The sequence below is a fragment of the Arvicola amphibius genome, chromosome 2, assembly GCF_903992535.2.
Source record: "Arvicola amphibius chromosome 2, mArvAmp1.2, whole genome shotgun sequence".
NCBI classification, from domain to species: domain Eukaryota; kingdom Metazoa; phylum Chordata; class Mammalia; order Rodentia; family Cricetidae; genus Arvicola; species Arvicola amphibius.
Window position 1 is genome coordinate 45,186,588 of NC_052048.2, and position 6,000 is coordinate 45,192,587.

Consider the following 6,000-nt stretch of genomic DNA (forward strand, 5'->3'; position numbering starts at 1 on the left):
CTTTCAAAGCTGTTGATAATGGGTGAGGCTAAAAACAAGAGATCCTTACCTAGGGTGTGGTTAATTAGTATTTTGGATATGAGGTGGATCTGCTCCACCTGGACCAAAGGTCATAGAATTCAAGTCAATTCCTGATATCATCTTAATGGAGTCTCTTGCCTCCCCCCTCCCATTTTGGAGTGAAGTATATAGAGGTGTGGAAGAGTAAATGCAGATGGTTCAATATTCACTGACTAGCCGGGCGGTGGTGGCACACGCCTTTAATCCCAGCACTCGGGAGGCAGATGCAGGTGCATCTCTGTGAGTTCGAGGCCAGCCTGGTCTACAAGAGCTAGTTCCAGGACAGGCTCTAAAAAAAAGCTGCAGAGAAACCCTGTCTCGAAAAACAAAACAAAACAAAACAAAACAAAACAAAAAAAAAAAAAGAAAGAAAAAAGAAATATTCACTGACTATTCCTCCTGGTGCTGTTCTGTGTTTCTGCCTTTTATTTTTCTCAATCTCTGTTCTTTTTGCTTAATAATTATAGTCCTCATGCTCCTACCCTGGAACATGTGAATTTCATCCAGGCTAGACCCCAACAGATGTCACCCCAATGTATGCCTTACAACAGTTAAACCACAGAACACCCGAAACTGATAGAGAAGAAAGTTAAATAAGATTAACTAAATAAAATAAAATAAAAATTAAAAATAAAGAACTTACTACAACCATCTCAAAAAAACAATGAACACATTTTGTTTTAGAACTCAGTAAGCATCTCTCAATAATAACCCTAACACAAATGGCCGCAATCCTCCACTCAGGAGACACAGTTTGGCTGGCTGCATTAGAAAATACTTCATAATTCCTATGACATTTTTATGGATATAGAAAAAGATCAATATGTAGATCACTTTGAATAATATGGATACTTTGATATTAATTGTCCCAAACCATAAATATGTCATATTTTCCATAAATTTGTATCTTTATCAATTTTTCATCAATGTTTTTTAGTTTTCTGCAAACGTATCATATTTCAACATCTAGAGAAAATTTACTCCTAGGATTTTCATTTATATGTTTATTTTTGCCTTGAAAAATAAATTGTGGATGGAATTGTTTCCAAAAAAAAAAAAATACTTCAGACTTTCTTTTATGTTTAAGAACATACTTTATTGGTAAATACACCCACAGACAAAACATAGAAAACAAGTGAGTGAGAACTGAAAACACATTGGGATAAGCTTTAACAATGATAACAAGATATTTCAACACCTGAATCTAATCTGTAGCTAAGTCATCCAAATTAAAAATCAACAAAGAAATCTCTGAATCTTTATCACTTTCTAGAGTTTGAATCTTTTATCACATACACCTTCCCTTAGAATAATATTTATGTTGGGGAGCTGTATGTAATCTATCCCAACTTAATCTCCCTAATATTTTCCTTTGTCTGTTGTCTTAAAGTCAATTAGTAAGATAGTCATCTACTCAATCCTTTACAAAAATGCACACAACTCTACAATTTCATAGAATTATTCAAGGACATTAAATAAATACATTAAGAGACACTTTCCCCCAAATCTTATCAGAAAACCCAACAATTTGGAACTATATATTTCTCCACAGAAACAGCAAATTTTAGAGATTTCTTGTTTCATTTCAGCTAATATGCCTTGAACATCACCAGGTCGTTTGAGTTAATGTTTCTCCATTATTTCCCTTTTAAAAACCTTATGCTGTCTAGACTGACCTTGAATTCTCAGCATTACTGCCACAATTTTGTAATACATAAATGTCATCCATGTACTAGCATGCTCAGCTATCCTCCAATACTTTTTACATCTGGTCTAGGTACGCTTCATCACATAAGGATTCTAAGTTTGTCAACTGTGTTTTCTGAATCTAGTTACCTGGTGCATTTAGAGGGATGAATTAGTATAACTGTGGTGCCATAGGAAGATCCTTGGAGTTGGGAATTTCATGAAAACGAGAAACTCAATTGTGCACATTTCTGTAGTACAAGTTGTTAAGCATGAATATGGGGCAGATGTGCAGGGTAGTAAGGGCAGCTGTCTCTACTTTTAATAGCTTGATTTGAAAACTGCCTTCCAAAAAGAAGACATCCATGTTCTTACAATATAAGAGTAAGTGCTAACATATTCACAATGGTAGAGCTCCTGTGGCTGGGTTATTTCTTAGTGATCTCATGTTTTAATGCTAGCACATAGGGGAATAAGTTTTCAAGAGAGTTCTGGAAAGACATAAACACCCCCAGAAGTTGTAGAAGCTCATATTTTTCTTTGTCATATGTTCCAAAAAAACTACAGAACTAAACACTAAAAAGAATGAGCAGAGAATAATTTTAGTGCTGTATTCTGGAATAGTACTGAAGGGCATCTCCAAATAAATAACACTCGTGTCTCCATTTGTCTTACTAAAATGAAATATCAAAATGTTTATGCGCTGCCTGGTTTACCACATTGTCTTTCCTTGTTTAACACTTTGGAGAGAGTTGAATCAGTAATTGCTAAAGCCTGTTGTTGGACTGTGACCTGGAATAACAGCCAATCTTTTGTGTATGACATAGTTATACTAGTTTGTTGGCTGAGATTTCTGTCCCACCCAATCCACAGTCATTCAGTCCTAAAGAAACACACAGAGGACTACATTAATCATAAACTGATTGGCCTATTAGCTCAGGATTCTTATTAACTCTTTCTTAAATCTTATATTAGCCCATTATTCTTGTCACAATTTCCACGTGGTTTGTCACATTTCATCAACAAGACATTCTCATCTTGCTTCCTCTCTGTCTAGGTGATGACTGCAGACTGACCATTCCTCTTCCCAGAAGTCTCCTGTTCTTATTGCCCTGCCTCTACTTCTTTTTTTTTTCCAGTTTGAAACCGTATTTTATTTTAGCATCTTAGGAATATTAACCACATATCTTTAAGCAAAAAAAAATCATCTTATAGTATTTTTTCTTATAATATCTTTAGTGAAAAAAAATACCCCAATATTTCTGGTGTAGAAATGATACTGAGTCATTATGAAATAAATGAAGCCTGTATTTTTTTCTATCTGTGAAACTCAGAAGTCTAAAAGCAAAGGACACAATTTTCAGAAGAGCAATTTCACCCATTTATGGTAATATTTGCAATATTAGAATATAATTAGTTATAGTCAGACTCCAAAAGAAACTATCTTTAGTAAAGCACAGCACACCACAGAAATTATGAAAGGAAAACACTCTTGGACAAAAGGAACACCGTGCAAAGTTCAAATTTAAGAATATGTGATGGTTATCAAGGACTTTAAACACATGCTCTGTCCAAATACAGCTTCTTCTTACATGTAACAAGATGCATCTGTGTCTGCTGTATGAAACAGTTAGACCTGCATAGACATATGACTTCAGATGTGTTAATTTATATATGCACTCTGTGTATTTATCGTTTTTCTTTATCCTTGCAGCAGGAGAGAAAACAGGCATTAAATACATCGCAGTATTTAAGAGCTAAATAGGACAAATGAATCTTTCATCATATATAAACAATTTAAACTCTTCAAAATACAAAGATGTATACTTCAACATCAACTCCAGAATCGCATTTGTTTCTCAGTTTCATAAGCAAACCTAAAACCAAAGGGAAGCTCCCTTCCAATGACTTCTGATATGATAGGAGTTCACAAGTGTCAAAGTTTAATATTCAAACAAGCAATTCCATGGTCCAATAAGATACCACAGCTGTTCCAGGTATGACCTTACAATGACCGTGTATGTACTCTATATGAAATTAAACTAGCAATAAATATGCTTCCACAATTATGTTGCAAAGTGATGAGGCTAGTGGAAAAAAAAAAAAACCCTTTAGCTCAACAAGAAGATCAAGAGGACAGGCAGACAGGTATTTTCTAACAGGAAAGGTAATTTTTGACATAAACATAGAAAGCACTTTTTCCTCTATGTGGGATGATAGGGAGCATCTATGAAACAGTGGACAACGGCAGAACTAGGGATCCTAACTCCACTGCAGTGCTGAAAATAAAAATCGCCCCTGCAGCACAGTGTAAGATTTAAGTGGAGCTTACACAAGGTCAAACAAAACCTAGGACTTGCTGCTGCTCTGTCCAACATTTCAGTTCTACCCAGGTCAGATCCAAATACTGGTGGTCCCAAGAAATTCACTGAAATAGATCATTTTGAAATAAAACATTAAAAAAAAGAAATCAAGATGCTTTAGTAACCATATGTCCAACTCAATCAACTTAAATGAGTTTTATTTACCTCCCACTAACAAATCTTTATTTCCATTCATGAGAGCAGTAAGTCGACCATATTCAGCTTCCTTGCCCAGTAATTCAAAGGAAAAACCCAAAGATTAGTAAAGAAAAGTGGAGGAATTAATACCCCCTAAATTTTTAAAAAATATGTTTAAGGTTGAAAAATGTTTATAATTCCTAGTAGGAAAACATTATCTGAATGAAGACTCTAATGGCAAACCACTGTAAAATGCTTCAGCCGCATTTGACGCAGAAGGGTAGGGATAGTCTTCGAAGCACCCCAGCTCTCCTGATGAGGTCAGAGGTACACTGGTTTGTATTATTGCAACATCCAGTAAGTGAGCTAAGCTGCTCTTCATTCAGCAAGGGCTGTTTGATATTACACTTGACCTCCAAACTTGGCTGACAATTTACTGATGAGATTCATAACCTTTGGGTTGTTCTGATATTTTGACATATTTGCTGGGTTCTGGGCCACATCCTGGAAAGCCACCATGACGTCTGGATCCTGCATGGCTGCAAGAACCTCAGGGTCACAGAGGATTTCATTGAGTCCAGGCATTGCTCCCATTCCAGGCATGCCCCCTCCCATTCCAGGCATTCCTCCAGGAAAATTACCAGGCATTCCCCCAGGAAAACCACCTGGAAAAGAGCCATACTGAGGCCCAGACTGTCTTCTGGCTTCTTCTTCCCTTTGGGCTCTTTCATGCTCTTCTCGAGCCTTCTTCACCCTTTCTATTCTTTCTTTTATCTCTCGCTCTTCACGTTTTCGCTCATATTTTCTCCGATGCTCAGCAATTTTTTGAGCCCGAGGTTGAACCTCCTTCAGCATTGCACTGGCATCCTCGTCATAATCCAGTTTACAGGCAAGGGCTAGATCATGAGCTGCTTCTTCCCAGTGACCCAAGAGTCTGTGTGCTTTCCCTCGCCACTTGTATGGCTGAGCTGAATCAGGGTTTATTTCAATGGGTCTGTCACAGTCTCGGATAGCAGCATTTGGCTTCTGTAATTTGACGAACACACTGGCTCTCTTGGCATACAGAATAGCCAAGCGAGGATTTAGCTTGATGGCATCAGTGAACAAGTCAATTGCTTTCTGCAGCTCACCATCATTTAGGGCTTCAATGGCAGCCCCCTTCTTTTCATTTGCTTGATCCATTATCTCCTCAGTTATCTCTGCATTTTCCTCTCCCATCTCTTGAGGGGCATCAGTGTCTGGCTCAATTACCTTCATTGTCAGTTTCTAGATCACTCTCCTCACTTGATGGTTCCCCCGTCTTTATGTTTTCCTCTGTCTTATTATCTCTTTTTTCTTCCTTGACATTTTCTTCTGATTTAGCTTTGTGAGTAGCAGGTGGTACTTTACCTCCCATGCTCTCCACCCACTCCCTCAGGAAACGCATTTCCTCGGTGTGCAGGACGCTCGGGTCCTGCTTACACATCTTCACGAAGGCCCGAAGCTCGCTCACTTTGCGGGGATCCATGGTCGGGAGGCGGGAGGCGAGGGCCTGCCTCTACTTCTTGCCTGGTCACCCCACCTATACTTTTCGCGTGGCTACTGGCCAATCTGCATTTTATTAAAAATAAAAAATACAAGTGATAGGATAAAAGGCCTTTGTCCCATAGCACTTTCTTTTTTAAAAAACAAGAACTCTAAATCTAATATCCTTTGTTTAGCTTTTCTCCTCACCACTATCCATAACAACTTGTAACCAACATTCTAAACAAAG

The 6,000-nt window shown here is 37.7% G+C and overlaps 1 pseudogene; it reads right to left on the reverse strand.

Moving 5' to 3' along the window:
• Positions 1 to 3,666: 3,666 nt before the first annotated feature.
• On the reverse strand, positions 3,667 to 5,771 carry LOC119807644 (annotated as a pseudogene).
• Between the last annotated feature and the right edge of the window lie 229 nt (positions 5,772 to 6,000).